The sequence below is a fragment of the Manis pentadactyla genome, chromosome 3, assembly GCF_030020395.1.
Source record: "Manis pentadactyla isolate mManPen7 chromosome 3, mManPen7.hap1, whole genome shotgun sequence".
Lineage (NCBI taxonomy): Eukaryota > Metazoa > Chordata > Mammalia > Pholidota > Manidae > Manis > Manis pentadactyla.
In genome coordinates, this window is record NC_080021.1 from 112,678,612 (window position 1) to 112,696,795 (window position 18,184).

The 18,184-nt window shown below is 39.9% G+C and overlaps 1 long non-coding RNA gene across 1 annotated transcript in view; it reads left to right on the forward strand.

Moving 5' to 3' along the window:
* Positions 1–18,184, forward strand: part of LOC118910101 (uncharacterized) — a 58,229-nt gene that overhangs the window by 8,457 nt on the left and 31,588 nt on the right. The window lies entirely within an intron of this gene.

Genomic DNA, 18,184 nt, shown 5'->3' on the forward strand with positions numbered 1-18,184 from the left:
TGTATCATTGAACAGAATCCCTGCCCCCAAGTTTATTGAAGTCTCTACTTACAGAAAGCTGTCCTGTCCTTATAATGGAGCACACATTGACCTCAGGCTCGTCTGAGTATCTTGATTCCTCTCCTCGCCTTTTTTGGGAGCTGTTCTCAGGATCACTCAGCAATTTTTGCTCTGAGTGAAAACTCATAGTTTTAAGCATAATGCTATACCTCACATGATTAAAGTTTGGATGACACTTTGGGGCAGATTGCAAACCGAAAGTTCCTCTTCTTTCAAAAATAAAATACATCCAAACTTAAAGACACTGTTCTCATTCTCACTCATTTTGAAAAGAAGCATGTTGAGAAGTGTTCACACAGGACACTCAGTTTGTCCATCTTGGAGAATGTTCTGGTTTGGGGGGTTTAAGGGAGATAAAGTCATGGTGAGGTACTGAGATTCACATGGGGCTGTTAGGGAAGGAATTTCAAGGGTATTTTGCTCTGACTGCAAATATATTTTTCACATCTGTATGAAACAACTTTTCATATTTATAAGCAATCTCTCAGAATTATTAAATACAATATAGTGCTTTTTTGGATGTTGTAGATGTTCTAAAATTGTCAAGAGTTCTCATATTTGTTGACTATAATAATCTGCATGGACATGGTTTTTTTTGGTATCATTAATCTACAATTACATGAGGAATATTATGTTTACTAGACTCTCCCCTTCACCAAGTCCCCCCCACCACATACCCCATTAGTCACTGTCCATCAGCATAGTAAGATGCTGTAAAATCACTACTTGTCTTCTCTGTGTCATAAGGCCCCCTTTCTTCTTCGCCCCCTTCTCCCTCCCTTCCCACCCATCCTCCCCAGTCCCTTTCCCTTTCATAACTGTTAGTCCATTCGTGGGTTCTGTGATTCTGCTGCTGTTTTGTTCCTTCAGTTTTTCCTTTGTTCTTATATTCCATATATGAATGAAATCATTTGGTACTTGTCTTTCTCTGCCTGGCTTATTTCACTGAGTATAATACCCTCTAGCTCCATCCAAGTTGTTGCACATGGTAGGATTTGTTTTCTTCTTATGGCTGAATAATATTCCATTGTGTATATGTACCACATCTTCTTTATCCATTCATCTACTCATGGACACTTAGGTTGCTTCCATTTCTTGGCCATTGTAAGTAGGCTGTGATAAACATAGGGGTGCATCTGTCTCTTTCAAATTGGACTGCTGCATTCTTAGGGTAAATTCCTAGAAGTGGGATTCCTGGGTCAAATGGTATTTCTATTTTGAGTTTTTTGAGGAACCTCCATACTGCTTTCCACAATGGTTGAACAAATTTACATTCCCACCAGCAGTGTAGGAGGGTCCCCTTTTTCCACAACCTCTCCAACATTTGTTGTTGTTTGTCTTTTGGATGGTGGCGATCCTTACTGGTGTGAGGTGGTATCTCATTGTGGTTTTAATTTGCATTTCTCTGATGGCTAGCGATGTGGAGCATCTTTTCATGTGTCTGTTGGCCCTCTGAACTTCTTCTTTGGAGAACTGTCTGTTCAGTTCCTCTGTCTATTTTCTAATTGGATTGTTCACTTTTTGTTTGTTACGGTGTGTGAGCTCTTTATATATTTTGGATGTCAACCCTTTATCAGATCTGTCATTTATGAATATATTCCCCCATACTGTAGGATATCTTTTTGTTGTATTGATGGTGTCCTTTGCTGTACAGAAGCTTTCCAGCTTGATATAGTCCCACCTGTTCATTTTTGCTTTTGTTTCCCTTGCTGGGGAGATATGTTCATGAAGAAGTCACTCATGTTTATGTTCAAGAGATTTTTGCCTATGTTTTTTTCTAAGAGTTTTATGGTTTCATGGCTTACATTCAGGTCTTTGATCCATTTCAAATTTACTTTTGTGTACGGGGTTAGACAATGATACAGTTTCTTTCTCTTACATGTAGCTGTCCAGTTTTGCCAATACCATCTGTTGTAGAGGCTGTCATTTCCTCATTGTATGTCCCTGACTCCTTTATCATATATTAATTGACCATATATGTTTGGGTTAATGTCTGGAGGATCTATTCTGTTCCACTGGTCTGTGGGTCTGTTCTTGTGCCAGTACAAAATTGTCTTGATTACTGTGGCTTTATAGTAGAGCTTGAAGTTGGGGAATGAGATCCCTCCCACTTTATTCTTCCTTCTCAGGATTGCTTTGGCTATTCAGGGTCTTTGTGGTTCCATATGAATTTTAGAACTATTTGTTCCAGTTCATTGAAGAATGCTGTTAGTAATTTGATAGGGATTGCATTAAATCTGTAGATTGCTTTGGGCAGGATGACCATTTTGACAATATTAATTCTTCCTAGCCCAGAGCATGGGATGAGTTTCCATTTGTTAGTGTCCTCTTTAATTTCTCTTAAGAATATCTTGTAGTTTTCTGGGTATAGGTCTTTCACTTCCTTAGTTAGGTTTATTCCTAGGTTTTGTTTTGTTTTTTTGCTGCATTTGTGAATGGAATTGTTTTCCTGGTTTCTCTTTCTATTAGTTCATTGTTAGTGTATAGGAAAGCCTCAGATTTCTGTGTATTAATTTTGTATCCTGCAACTTTGCTCTATTCCAATATCAGTTCTAGTAGTTTTGCGTGGAGTCTTTAGGGTTTTTTATGTACAATATCATGTCATCTGCAAATAGTGACTGTTTGACTTCTTCTTCACTGATCTGGATGCCTTGTATTTTTTTGTTTTGTCTAATTGCCATGGCTAGGACCTCCAGTACTATATTGAATAACAGTGGGGAGAATGGGCATCCCTGTCTTGTTCCCAATCTTAGAGGAAAAGCTTTCAACTTCTTGCTGTTTAGTATGATGTTGGCTGTGGGTTTTTCATATACGGCCTTTATTATGTTGTGGTACTTCCCTCTATACCCATTTTGCTGAGAATTTTTATCATGAATGGGTGTTGAATTTTGTCAAATGCTTTTTCAGCGTCTATGGAGATGATCATGTGGTTTTGTCTTTCTTTTTATTTATGTGGTGGATGATGTTGATGGATTTTTGAATGTTGTACCATCCTTGCATCCCTGAGATGAATCCTACTTGATCATGATATATGATCCTCTTGATGTATTTTTTAATTCGGTTTGCTAATATTTTGTTGAGTATTTTAGCATCTATGTTCATCAGGGATATTGGTCTGTAATTTTCTTTTTTGATGGGGTCTTTGCCTGGTTTTGGTATTAGGGTGATGCTTGCTTCATAGAATGAGTCTGGAAGTATTCCCTCTTCTTCTATTTTTTGGAAAACTTTAAGGAGAATGGGTATTATGTCTTCTCTGTATGTCTGATAAAAATCCATGGTAAATCCATTTGGCCCAGGAGTTTTTCTCTTGGGTAGTTTTTTGATTACTGATTCAGTCTCTTTGCTGGTAATTGGTCTGTTTAGATTTTCTGTTTCTTCCTTGGTCAGTCCTGGAAGGTTGTATTTTTGTAGGAAGTTGTCCATTTCTTCTAGGTTTTCCAGCTTGTTAGCATATAGTTTTTTGTAGTATTCTCTAATAATTCTTTATATTTCTGTGGTGTCCGTCATGATTTTTCCTGTCTCATTTCTGATTCTGTTGATGTGTGTAGATTCTTTTTTCTTTTTATAAGTCTGGCTAGGGTCTTATCTATTTTGTTTATTTTCCCAAAGAACCAGCTCTTGGTTTCATTGATTTTTTTCTATTGTTTTGTTCTTCTCAATTTTATTTATTTCTTCTCTGATCTTTATTATGTCCCTCCTTCTGCTGACTTTAGGCCTCATTTGTTCTTCTTTTCCCAATTTCAATAATTGTGTCTTTAGACTATTCATTTGGGATTGTTCTTCCGTCTTTAAATATGCCTGGATTGCTATATACTTTCCTCTTAAAACTGCTTTTGCTGCATCCCACAGAAGTTGGGGCTTTGTGTTGTTGTTGTCATTTGTTTGCTTATATTGCTTGATCTCTATTTTAATTTGGTCATTGATGCATTGATTATTTAGCAGCATGGTGTTAAGCCTCCATGTGTTTGTGAGCCTTTTTGCTTTCTTTGTACAATTTATTTCTAGTTTTATACCTTTGTGGTCTGAGAAGTTGTTGGTAGAATTTCAATCTTTTTGAATTTAATGATACTCTTTTTGTGGCCTAGTATGTGGTCTATTTTGGAAAATCTTCCATGTGCACTTGAGAAGAATGTGTATCCTGTTGCTTTTGGGTGTAGAGCTCTATAGATGTCTATTAGGTCCATCTGTTCTAGTGTGTTGTTCAGTGCCTCTGTGTCCTTACTTATTTTCTGTCATGTGGATCTGTCCTTTGGAGTGAGTGGTGTGTTGAAGTCTCCTAAAAAAAATGCATTGCATTCTGTTTTCTCCATTAATTCTGTTAATATTTGTTTCACAAATGTTGGTGCTCCTATATTGGGTGTATATATATTTATAATCGTTATATCCTCTTATTGGGTTGACCCCTTTATCGTTATATAATGTCCTTCTTTATCTCTTGTGACTTTCTTTGTTTTGAAGTCTATTTTGTCTGATACTAGTACTGCAACACCTGCTTTTTTCTCCTTGTTGTTTGCATGAAATATCTTTTTCCATACCTTGACTTTTAGTCTGTGCATGTCTGGGTTTCAGGTGAGTCTCTTGTAAGCAGCATATAGATGTGTCTTGCATTTTTATCCATTCTATTACTCTGTGTCTTTTGATTGGTGAATTCAGTCCATTTACATTTAGGGTGATTATTGAAAGATATGTTCTTATTGCCATTGCAGGCTTTAGGTTCATGGTTACCAGAGGTTCAAGATTAGCTTCTTTACTATCTTACTGTCTAACTTAACTCACTTATTCAGCTATTATAAACACAGTCTGATGATTCTTTATTTCTCTCCCTTCTTATTCTTCCTCCTCCATTCTTTGTATGTTTATGTTAGGTGTTTTTTTTTTTCTTTTCTTTTCTTTTTCTTTTTTTTGTGTGTGTATGCTCTTTTGTGTTTCCTTTGACTGCTTTTGTGGGTAGTTGATTTTATTTTTTGCCTTTAATTAGTATTTGATTTTTCCACTTTCTTTGTTGTGATTTTATTTTCTCTGGTGACATCTTTTTAGTCTTAGGAGTGCTTCCATCTAGAGCAGTCCCTCTAGAATACCCTGTAGAGGTGATTTGTGAGAGGCAAATTCCCTCAACTTTTGCTTGTCTGGGAATTGTTTAATCCCTCCTTCATATTTAAATGATAATCGTGCTGGATACAGTATTCTTGGTTCAGGGCCATTTTGTTTCATTGCATTAAATATATCATGCCATTCTCTTCTGGCCTGTAAGGTTTCTGTTGAGAAGTCTGATGATAACCTGATGGGTTTTCCTTTGTAGGTGACCTTTTATCTCTCTCTGTCTGCCTTTAATACTCTGTCCTTTGTCTTTGATCTTTGCCATTTTAATTATTACATTTCTTGGTGTTGTCCTCCTTGAGTCCCTTGTGTTGGGAGTTCTGTGGACTTCCATGTTCTGAGAGACTATTTCCTCCCCCAGTTTGGGGAAGTTTTCAGCAATTATTTCTTCAAAGACACTTTCTATCCCTTTTTCTCTATCTTCTTATTCTGGTACCCCTATAATGCAGATATTGTTCCTTTTGATTGGTCACTCAGCTCTCTTAATATTCTTTCATTTCTTGAGATCCTTTTATCTCTCTCTGCATCAGCTTCTCTGCATTCCTGTTCTCTGATTTCTATTCCATTAATGGCCTCTTGCATCTCATCCATTCTGCTTTTAAGTCTTTCCAGAGATTATTTTATTTCTGTATTCTCCCTCCTTCACTCTTGCATATTTCTCTGCAAGTCCATCAGCAGAGTTATGACCTTTATTTTGAATTCCTTTTCAGGAAGATTGGTTAAATCTATCTCCCCAGATTCCCTCTCAGGGGAGGATGTCTAGGTTAGTCTGGTCTGTATCAAATTCTTCTGCCTTTTCATGGTGATAGTGGTAGTGGTAGGCAGTTGGCACTTGTATCTGCCTGGGAGATTTTAGCTGGGAGAACCAAGTCCCTTTCCACTTGCTCCTGGCCTTCCTTTCCTGGGAGAATGGTGACCCCTAGCGGCTTGTGCTGGGCAGTTGCCTGCAGACGGGGTCTCTGATTCTTGCCCGGCTGCTGTGGAATAAGCTCCGTGCTGTGGGCGTGACTGCTTTCTGGCTGCTACTCTGCTATGGCGGGGCCACGCCCGAGAGAGTACGGGTGGGAGGCTGTTTATCGCCATGAGGGTCCTCTGAGCTGCACTGCCACCCAGGAGTTTAGGGCACCCGGAGTTCCCTAGGATTCCCAGCTGCTGGGCTCATTGTGCCAGGACATTTCCATCCTGCTGTGAGGCTCCTGTCCCTTTAAGACTTTCAGAAAACACTTGCTTTTCTTTTCTCCCAGGGGCGCTGGCTGTGGGGACCCGCTCACAGGTGTTACTGTTCCCTTTCCCTAGTATCCAGCACACCACGCACTGTGTGTCTGCGCTCCCAGTGCAGATGACTGGGGCTGGGTATTTAGCCATCTTGGGCTTCCACTCCCTCCCCACTCTGACTCCTCTCCTCCCGCCGGGAAGCTGGGGTGAGGGGCACACTTAGGTCCCGCCAGACCATGGCTTGTATCTTACCCCCTTCATGAGGTGCTGAGTTCTTGCAGGTGTAGATGTAGCCTGGCTGTTGTCCTGTATCTTCTGGTCTCTCTTTTAGGAATAGTTGTATTTGTTGTATTTTCAAAAATATATGTTTTGGGGAGGAGATTTCTGGTCTCCTACACATGCTGCCATCTTGGCTCCTCGTCTGGACATGTTTTTTATTAAGGCATAACCTCCTACATCATTCATTTGTAACATATTCCTGATCCTTCTCCCTTTATTAGCAGCTGGAAAAGGAAACAGAAAGTTGAATTGAAAATGAATTTATATGTTTATTTACCTTGGTTAATTAGCTGCTTAAATAATATCCCCAATTCTTAATGGATGGTTCGAGTAAAGGCCTGAGATAATGAGACAGCTCAAAAAGGCACCTGGTTTATGATAATGTTTGTCAAAAACATGACAGGAAAAGAAGGCTGGAATGTCCTAACAAACTAGATGCTGCCAAGCCTGGGGGCAGTTACCTGAAAGCCTGTTTAAACTGAGGCTGCTTACATAATAATAGGACCATTTTGTATTCTAGGTAATTTAATATATGCAAATTTACCAGTAATACATTCTTTAGACTGCTGTGGACAATAGGGCTGACTATAAATAAGAGGAGCCTGGAGATCCCAGAAATGGAATCTGAAGCCCTCTGAAAGCCCATACATGATGTGCACACAACATGGATAAGAAATGATCCATGTTTTGCTTTCAGTTCTATTAGTTGGTATTACCATTATCAACTTTCTGAGTCCACCTTTGTTTGCAATGGTATTTTTTTAAATTGGAGATCTCATTTAAATGGAATAGTGTGCATTTCTGGTCCTTACAAGTCATCCTGAAGTTGATTCAGAGCATCTCCATTTGCTTTTCCTCAGATATTTTGAAGTTCCCAAAGTTCATTTCACTAGGACAAAATCGTTCACCTTCCCAAGATTGTTGGGGTTATGTGAAGGTAGATACCATCACTCACATTGTGTGGAGAAGAATGAGCAGGACAGAGAAGTTGTGACCTCCACCTGGTCGGTATGGGAGCAACAGGTTGAATCTGCTTCTCCAATTTCTAGTTGATTCACTTTTAATATTCCCCACAAGAGATCACTCCTGAGAGATGCCTGATAACTGCTTGATTAGACAAGAATGTGGACATAGAGATGGAGTCACTGGTTGGAGCTGGAGAAGGGCTGTAGACTTCTATTGTAGATGTGTTCAGGGAAGGACCCTTCCAGGTTCAGGAACCATTCCTTGCAAAATTGCTACCCTTCCTTCCAGTTCTTTCTTCTTGTCAGTCACTGGACAATAGTATTCACTAAGTTCCTGGGAGAGTTTTATCTTTTCCAGCCTTTTGTTGCTGTTTGAATACAATGGAATATTAGAGATGAAAGTTCAGAAAGCAGCAGCTCAAACTTTTCAATCTGTGGAAATTTCGTGAGGAACTGGACCCAGAGGTTTAAGCAATTTCCCTGGTGGGGCAACAACTCCATTATCCAGTTAGCAGAGTGCTTGGTTTGTTACACATCTTGATTATTCACCTTTGTTTTTGGTTCCTAGTGACAGCTATTATTGTTAGGGGAGTGTTGTGTATTTTCCTTGGTCCTTGTCCCCACTGCAACAAAGAATTGAAGGGCAGAGACACAATAGTGAAGCAGAGTAAAAGGTTTATTTAAAGTTACTTAAAAGGAAAAAAGTACAGGCCATCTCAGCAAGGAGAGGTGCCCTAAAAGGTTGGAGAGAGAAAGTTTAAGATTAAAAGGTTACATACTTAGAAAGTGTGGGTGACCTCAGAGAGAGGAGTACCCCAAAAGGTTAGGGGTACCCCCTTTTAAGGATTTTTTAGGAATGTGACTAAAGGCTGGGGGTGCAGACCTGTTAAGTGGTTTTTAAATACTTAGAATTAACCTAACACAAGGAACTTCCTGCTCTGATTTCTCCTTGGGATACCAGCATCTTGATTGGGAGCATATCAAACAAGACCACCTGCCCAGCCCCCAAGATGGGCTGAGGTATTGTCTGTTTGCTAAAGAGTAACTAAAGAATCTTACTTCTCAACTTCCTGGTTATTAAAATGCAATCTTTAAGATGGAATCCTTCCTGCCTTTCACTATGTTGCTTACAGCTGGGCCTGCTTGCTAAATTAGTTGCCTAGGTTGCAAACTACTTGATTAGGGCTGAAGGAGTAAAAAACAGCATATAGGTAAACTTAAAAAAACACTGGGCCTGCATGATTACCACAATAAACACATGAGCTATGCTGAGGTACCCTCCTTTATCTGGGGAATATTTGAACATTTCAGGCCAAGTTGCTCTTGGCTTTTTGAGCTTTAATTGATTATTGATTAACTCTGAGTCTTTTTAGAGGACTCTCCTGGCCTTTTTCTCTTTCCACCCCACTCATATCTATTTTCCTGCCTAACATTATAATGTTAGTTTTGTTTGAGCACTTACTGTGTGTCAAGCACTACACGGGCATTTAGTTCCTAGCCACAAATGTGATTCAAAGAGAACCACATTATCCGCATTTTGCAAATGAAGGAGCCACTACTCAATGAGATTAAGCCACACGTCTATACAACTGGTAAGTGATGACTGGGGGATTTCAGTTTACAGACTGGCTTGTGTTGGGGAGGAAAACTTCCTTTTTTCCCTCTAGGTTCTTTGGTGGGCTGAATAATTAGACTGAGATAAAACAGATTAACAGGAGAAAATGAAATTTAATTTCATCTATATGGGAGCCCCATAAAAATATGAGGCCCAGGAACAAGCCAGGCATGGAGGCTGGGACGCCATACTGAACTAAGGAATGGGGTAGGAGCCTGGGGCTTCAAAGGGAAGGAGGATAATTCACAGGTGGGTAAGAACAGAGGTTTGGGAATTAGATGTTTGTCCTGCCATGAGATAAATCATTCAGATAAAATGATCTCTGGTAATAGCTCTCTCCCTGAGCCAGGTCCCCTCTCTGCATTCTTTTAGGTAGTTAAGGGACAGGTCCGTGTTTTTCTTGAGTCCACTGGATTTTGATCACCTTCAGCTCAAATTAGTCCATAAGCCAGAGTGACATATTTGGGGTCACATATTCTGCTCCCCTTCACTCAAAAGCCCATGGCCTTACAGCATGTACCACATTTCATTCCTGTTCTAGAGGGAATGATTCCGTCGCTCACTGTCAAGATGGCCTAGAAATCTTATCGTATATTTGGCATCAATTTTTAGAAGGATATTTTGTAACAAGGATTCCTTCTAAAAATACTGAAGGCCCCTCCTACAGATATCTTGGCTTCACTGGTCTTGGCTGGTACACAGAGAAAGCTTTTAAAAGCTCTCCAGGTAATCTTAATGTTCAGCTAAGTTTGAGAGCTATGCTAGGATGTTAAAGACAGGAGAAACCTCATGGCTGATGACTCCTCTGGACTCCTAGTTGATCGTGGATACCCTGGTGGTACCTCTCATCATTACTGTCCCTATTATACTCATAGAATGTACTTGAAACAGGTCAAGAAAAGGGTGAGTTAGATCTTTTCTGGTGGCTCACACTGCCACCATGATAACTTTCATATTTACACCTATCTTACTGTGATTTTCACTTTGTGCAGAAATGCAATGGTGCCTGGACCTGTCGCCTTCCCTGGCTGCTCATAGGTCTGCAGAAGGTGGTGTGGTATGCTAGGCTCAGTCTGGAGACCTAAGTGCCTCCATCATCTGTACCTGTATTATTTTGCTGGGCTTGGCTGAGGAAGTCTAACTGGTGCTCAGACCCCTTGAAAATAACTAGAGAGAAAGCTCTCTTCCTTAGGATGACATGGTGCTGAGTTTCTGTGGAGCAATGGATAACCTAGTCTCTTCTATTTACAATTTTTGACCTTGACTGATAAGTTTGTGAAGTCCTTAAGCACAAATTCTTTCTTTCTAGAACTGTCCTCTCCAAGTGTACCAGTGAAAGGGTTACATAGTGACCGTGTTGAACAGAAAACATGACAGAGGCCTTGAGCCATTACCTTAGAACATTAGTACTTTAAGGGGAAACTGCATTGCATGGCTTTCATTTAGTCTGGTGGAGTGGGGCACAGGGAATAAAAGGGGGCTAATAATTTCATTGTTCTTTTTTATTTCCACCTTCATCTCCAGCCAGGCTAGAATTATTCTGAACTAACTAGTAAAAGGGCCTATGGTACAGGGATGCTGACCTCCCATACTTCTAAATCTCAGGGCCAGTTTAGTCCAAAAAGAAATTCAAAAGTGCTTATCCATATCAGGATTTTCATGCATAAATGTAAAAGAGAGCAGACAAATGGATTTTCTGGTTTTCTCCTGTCACTCCCCTAGTTGAGATGCCCTGATGGTCCCCCATGGCCCCAAGGCCCATCTGTCGGGGTGCAGCTTGGCACCCAAGGCCTTTGGCCATCTCCCTCCTCCTCTCCCCCCCAAGTCCCTTATCATCCTGCTCCTCATCCCAGCTACTTGCTGTGGTTCTAGAACATGTTTTAATGCCTCACAGATCTTTGCCTTTGCTCAGTTTGTTCCTTTTGTTTGTACAACTCTCATCCCCCTTCTGTCCACCCTTTATGACCCAGCTCCAGCCTTTCCTCCTCAATGAAGTATTTCCTGATACCTCTTCCTCAGTTGATTTCCTTTTTTTATCCAGATGCCCTATTCAGGTATCTGAGTACTGAAAGCACTTTCTTGCACATATTTGTTTAGGTAGCTAATTTGCCCTGTAAGTCTCTGATATCCTGTGATTGCATGTAAAGGGGCCCCAGTGCTGGCCCCCTTTTTGAATCTTTCTGCCTCAGTTTCCTCATCTTTGAAATAGAAATAATAATAGAACTGTGGAGAATCTTAAAGAAGGTGATGCATGTGGTAATTCATAATGATAATAATTTACATACCTAGCTCATAATGCAACAATAACAACCATAATAGTAACTACCATGCACCATTCATGTGTCAGGTTCTGTTCTCTGGGATTAATATATATGAACTCATTTAGTCTTCTGGGTAACCCCTTAAGTAGTTACTATTATTATCCCTGTTTACAGATTTAAAAACCGAAGCACAGAGAGGTTAAGCAAGTTTCCCAAGGTCACAGAGCTGATAATTGGTAAATACAGGATTTAGTTCTGGTCAGTCTGGCATCAGGGCCCATGGGTTTAATCATCATGCAGTGCTCCCTCAAGTGATCAGTGTATGTTAAGTATAAAAACAAGTAAATTCTATGACTCAATATCAGCCTGGAAACCATGAGCCAACGCGTCAGTCCACAGGGGAGCCTGCTTGGGGTTAGCCTTAAAGGTCTGAGCCAGCCCTGAGGCTTTACCTCCAGCCCCCTTACTAACAGGTGGAGCAGGAGGAAAGGGAAGGAAGCTTCATTCCATATTCAGAGTGGTTCCGGTTTGTTCCAGACAAACAGGCAAGAAATCAAAAGCTCAGCACCCACTGAGGTTGTGGCTATTACCCTGACCCAGAAACTTATAAGGATGTTTGGCAGGGAGAGAACAAGCGGAAAATTCAGTGTGGTCCCTTTGTCTGGCAAGCATCTCGTCCTTTCCCCATATTATCTGGCAGAGAGAGATGAAACGATGCGGACTCTCGTAGAGCAAGTGTTTGGCAGGCGCATTCACACTGAGGAGGGGAAGGCATTTTTCTAAACCCTCTCTGTCCAGACGGTGAGTGCTCTCTGCAGCCATGGCACAAACTTTTACCACTAGGGGGTGCCTAGGCATTTCAGATAGCTCCAAGGCAAGAAGCCCTTTCAGGACATGAACAGTGTTCTCTGATAGAATGGATTGCAGGCTTTAAACTTGAAGTTATGGTTCTAGCTAGTCTAAGCATACACAAGCGCAAAAAGCTTGGACATGATTAAATGAGGTCAGCTTGAACCATTCCAAGAGACTCAGCAACTCTGCAGGCCAACTCCTAACCCTCCCCCTACAGCCGGCCTAGCAGCCCCTGCCTCCCAGTCCCCAGCTCCAGACACACGGTTAAGTGGCAGCCCCCTAAGGAGGAGGCCCTTCTTGGGAGGCTACTATGTCCTGCCAGCCACTGACCTTTTCTTCTTTCCTCTTCTCCACCTCTTCAGAGAAGCAGCATTTTTTTCTTAATTCACATATTTAGTGTGTGGTGGACAGTTCTCTCTGATGACTGTGACAGAGAACATACCATCCATTTTTTATTACTTCTACATCTTTTGAATATGCATGAGAAAAAAGGAGGAGAAAACCTACTCTTGATTTCTAATTGCTTGCCTTCAAATTTAAGAAGTAAATCCTATTATTTATCAATCTATTGTATCTATCATTTTGGATGCTTGTCTCTATCACATGCTTCCTTCCCCCACTGTATCCTTTTAGGAGCATTGCAGATCATTCATTTTGTTCTTCAACCTATGATCCTCAGCTTATTGACAAATTTAATTCCCATCCACATGTTAAATTAAAGATTGAGGCTTATTGACCAAATACTCTAATTCCAGGAATCTCCAGAAGGCAGTTGTCTCTCCTGAACAACTTTATGTCTGAGAGACCCTAGATTCCTAGAATAGGGCAGACTGTTTCAGAAGGGAAATTTGGTTTTACAGAGAATAATCTGGAACCCCTATTCTGCTCCAAGCAGCCAGGGTTCTCAAGACCAAGGCTGATTCTGAACAGAACTGCTTCCTTCCAGATTTGGGGCAAAGTAGCCCAGCCTGCTGCTGCTTGTGATCATGTCGGTCCACGCTTGCTATGGAGAGAGACACTGTCTTCATCTCTCCCAGCCAATATGTTTCCAACACAGTCAAAATAAGATCCCTACATCACTTCCTCCATATGGCCATATCAACCCTGAAGATCTCCATGTCTTTATTCTACATGCCATCATCATCTAAACCCCCACAATTAATTGAGGACTTTTCCAGATTTCTTCCAAAGAACTGGAATACTTTGAGAATCTTTTCTGAAATAAATGGATTTGTCATGAAGTAGAAGTCATATGTAAGGTTTCCTACACTGGTAGATTTTAAATGAGGTTTGGCTTTTATATTTTAGTGACACCTGTGAATCTGTTGCTTAATAAAGCTCCCAAACTCTGATGTTTTTCTTTCCAAAAACCCAGACCTAGGCTCCCTGGTGTCCTCCTCCTGCACAGAGCTGTTCTCCGGCCAGCTGTGTCATTCAGCAGCCAGTGCAGGGTGACAGCCTCCCTGAAAGGGACCCCAGGAATTTATCTTTATCTTAAAAGGCTCCAGCAGCATCCAGAAACAATTTAGCCTACTGTATAAGGCATAAAGTCTGTGACTCTGCACAGGCATGTTCTCCAAGCTGAGGTTTGGGGGCATAAGTCCTGCAATTTTTTTCTGTGCCATATTTACATAACATTTTTTATTGTGTACCCATACTGCATCTTATGCAACCTCCTTGTACCAGCTCTGGAATTTCAGGACCTAGGAATCTCCCACTATGTCTTTCTGCAGGCTTTCCACCAGCAGGCCTGGGCTGGCATGTCGTACAAGGCTAGCTGCTTTGCCCTACTCCCAGTCTTTTTCTTAAAGGCATTGCTTGTGACGCTCCATAAATGCTCCTCTCACTAAATTGAACCTCACCGACATGAATACTAGAGCCATGATTAAATGCATGGAAGTATTTAATAAGTATTGCATTTGAAAATGATAGTTTTCTCATCTACCCATGACAATGATTAACCTCCTTGACTGTTTCTCTATGCCTGTGAATAGGTTATCAAAATGAACTGAGCATACTTTTTATTCACGTTCTTACTAATTTGCAATACAATGATTTGGTTTGTTATGGAAATAACCCCAACTGGGAAAAGTAGCTTAAAAAAATAAGAACTGAAACAAAATCAGTTGGAAAATAATTCTGATTTATTATTTTATTTTTCTTGTGAGAGGCCTGGAAAATAATAGGAAAGGGAAAGTGGGAGGACCACTCATCAAACAAAAAAAATGTTTAAAGAAATTTTCTGGCTCCTATTTCAGGATGATTTACATTGACACTGCAGACAATGTAAAGACAAATGAAGAAAAAGGAAATGGTTCATATGTTGGTATTTTTCAGAAAGGCTGATTGGTAATATTTCATGTATTTGAAGTAATCAAGGACTGAAAGCAATGTCACAGGATGTCAGTTACGCCGCAGGACAGGGAGGAACGCAGTTGATATATGGCTGCCTGTTTTCTGTCTGTTGTGTGATTATGTCTGTGATGTCCCTCCCACACAGAGTCTTGGATCTTCATCTCTAACTCTTGCACATGACTTGACTCCTTGTTGATAGGGTCTTTTCCTAAGATTCTTTTGGTGATAATCTAGTCATGTGGTACTTACACAAAGGAGAATGTTAGAAATATCTCAGGGTATGACACAGTCTTCCCCCCACATTGAAGGGGTAATAACCGTATTCAACAGAGCTTATTTTAGGTCTTAGTGTTTCATATAAGTCACTAGTGCTCTTCTTTTCACAGATTCTAAGAGCAAATATCTATGTCAAGGAGACTTAGGTAGAAAAGTCTTCCCATTTCTTATGATCATGATGGCATTCCCAATTTGGGTGACTCCTCCAAACCTCAGTTAGCCCCACTTATGTGGATGAGAGCAGGTAAAAAGTTGGGCAACGAATTCTTATAGATAGTTCATTTATTATTTTGCTTTGTGTCTTTAAAAAAACTAGTATTATTTTGTTTTTCTTTGACTTTTTTCTGGCTGTAAAATTAGTAATCCTAACTGTAGAAAATACAAGTAAAACATAAAAAAACAAAAACAAAAACAAATAGCACTGGTTAATTAAATTTTAGTGTCTTCCTTCCATATCTTGTTTTCTGGAAAGAAAATTGACAAATTCTATATATATGATTTTTACTAGAAGATGAGAATCACGGTGTACGTAGGATTTTGTACCCTGTGTATTTTCATTTTGCATTCTAAGGTGGCATATCCTGGTGTCTTTAAATATGTCTCAAAAACATAATTTTTAATAGCTGCATAGGAGTTAACCATATTTTACCAAGATGTATTTAACTGGCCTTCTACTGTTCAACATTTCAGTTGCTTTTGTAGTTTTTACTATCATAAATCAATGATAAATAGCGTTTAGGTAATTCTTGTGTTCTCAGTTTCATTCCTTAGGGTAGATTTTTAGGATAACCACTGGGCCAAATAGTTGTATGTATGTATATATCTTGCCCAGTTTCCTTTGAGAAAGGTAGTTGCAATTTAAAAATCCCACCTGTGGCATATGAGAGGTCCAGTCCTACTGCAACTTCATTAGCACTGTGTGTGTATGTTTGTATGCACGTTAAACATACCTCTGCAAATAGATAAAATGAGGTAGATAAGAAGATACAGTGTCCGTTTTTTCAAAAATTAAAAAATATTACCAGCTTTATGAAATATAATTGACATAGAGCTAGTAGTGTATGATTTTTTATTAAGATATCATTGATATACACTCTCATGAAGGTTTCACAAGAAAAACAATGTGGTTACTACATTCACCCTTATTATCGAGTCCCTTCCTATGCCCCACTGTAGTCACTGTCCATCAGTGTAGTTAAGATGCCACAGAGTCACTACTTGTCTTCTCTGTGCTACACTGTCCTCCCCATGACCCCACACACACCATGTGCACTAATCATGATACCCCACAGTCCCCTTCTCCCTCCCTCCTTCCCCACCTGCCCTCCCCCAACCCTTCCCTTTGTTAACCGCCAGTCCCTTCTTGGAGACTGTGAGTCTGCTGCTATTTTGTTCCTTTAGTTTTGCTTCATTGTTATAGTCCTAGTAGTGTATGATTTTAACTTGTGTATACATAACTAGTGAGGTTGAATACTTTTGGATAGTTATTTTGATAGATCAAATGATCAACTTACATCGTTGAATCAAATGACCCAAATTATATTCATTTTCCCAGTAGATTTGTGTATATATATGTTTTTTCTTCACATTCCCTTACCATAGCAGCTGATAAAAAAAAAAAAACAGCCTTACACATTCAGAAGCAGATGCTCTATACATATATAAGATGAAATAGAAGCCACAGAATTTTTGTGATATTTAAGAACTGATCAGATCATACAATCAGACATACAGCAACAGAGGCAGCAGCCTGGGAGAGAGCCTAAAGTTGGCAAGGAAATAATGGTATTGTCAGAGGACTTGAGTCTAAATGACAATGTTTGAAGGAAATTAATAATAATTTGCTCAATTTCATTTTTATCGTTCTTTTCCAATGACTCCAGAGGCCATCTGTGGGTAGGCAGCTTCTGTATACATAACCACCTGGGAAGCTTAGATCACGGGAGTTAAGGGCACTGGCTTTACACCCAGGGATGGCTTTGGGCCAGGCATTTTCTACCTACTCCCAAGTGATCTTAGTCAAAGATTACCTAACATTTCTTAGCCTCAATTCCATCAACTGAGATATGGAGATAATAAAACCTCCTTCACTGTGTGGCAAGGATGAAAAGAATTTATGGAAGCCCTTAGCACAGTGACTGATACATAATAGGAACCCTATATATGGTAGCTGTAACTGTGGTCATCCAGGAACATAAAATCTCATCGGCCACCAGCATCTTGTACCAAGGTTACCATGCTGTGTCTCTGTTACTCTTGGCAGTCCAATCATGGTGAAATAAGTCTAATTTCTTCTTTTCATTCATGCAAACTTAGCCATGTGGCCTGTAGTTCAGTTCACTACCCTGCCCCAATTATGTGTCAAGTGATGCTGTTCTCCTAAACCCAGAAGGCAATGAGAACAACCAAACTATCTAGAAAATGCAACAAAAAAACCCAATCACACAATCAGGTACTACCTTACACCTATTAAAATGGCTAAAATTAAAAAGACTGACCATGCCAAATGTTGGTGAAGACATGGAGAAAATGGACATCTCACACACTCCTGACAGGAATGTAAAGTGGTATAATTACTCTGGAAAACAATTTAGCACTTTAAAAAAAGTTAAACATCCTCCAACCATATGATCCAACTGCTCTACTTCTAGATTTTTATCCAAGAATAAAGGCAATATATGTTCATGCAAAGATTTGTACACCAAATGTTCATAGCAGCTTTATTGGTAATAATAGTCCCAAACTAGACACATCCAAACATCCACCAACAGATGAGTAGACAGATTATAGCTCATTCACATAATGAAATACACTCAGCAACACAAAGGGATGAACTACTGGTACACAGGACAATGTGGATGGATGTCAAGATAATCATACAAAGGGAAAGAAGCCACACACACACACAAAAAAACAGTACATATTGTCTGATTCCATTTATATAAAACTTTAGACAATACATATAACTCTATATTGATAGAAAATAGATCAGGGATTGCTTAGGCGCGGGAAGTAGGGAGGGGTGGAGAAATTTCAGAGGGGCATGAAGAGATGTGAGGATGATGGATACAGTCACTTGATCACACCAATGTTTCAAGGGAGTGTACATACCAAATGATACACTGTATAAAGTGTGTCACCGATAAAGTGTATCAAATGACATACTTTAAATATGTTTTATTTATTGTATATCAATTATACCCCAATAT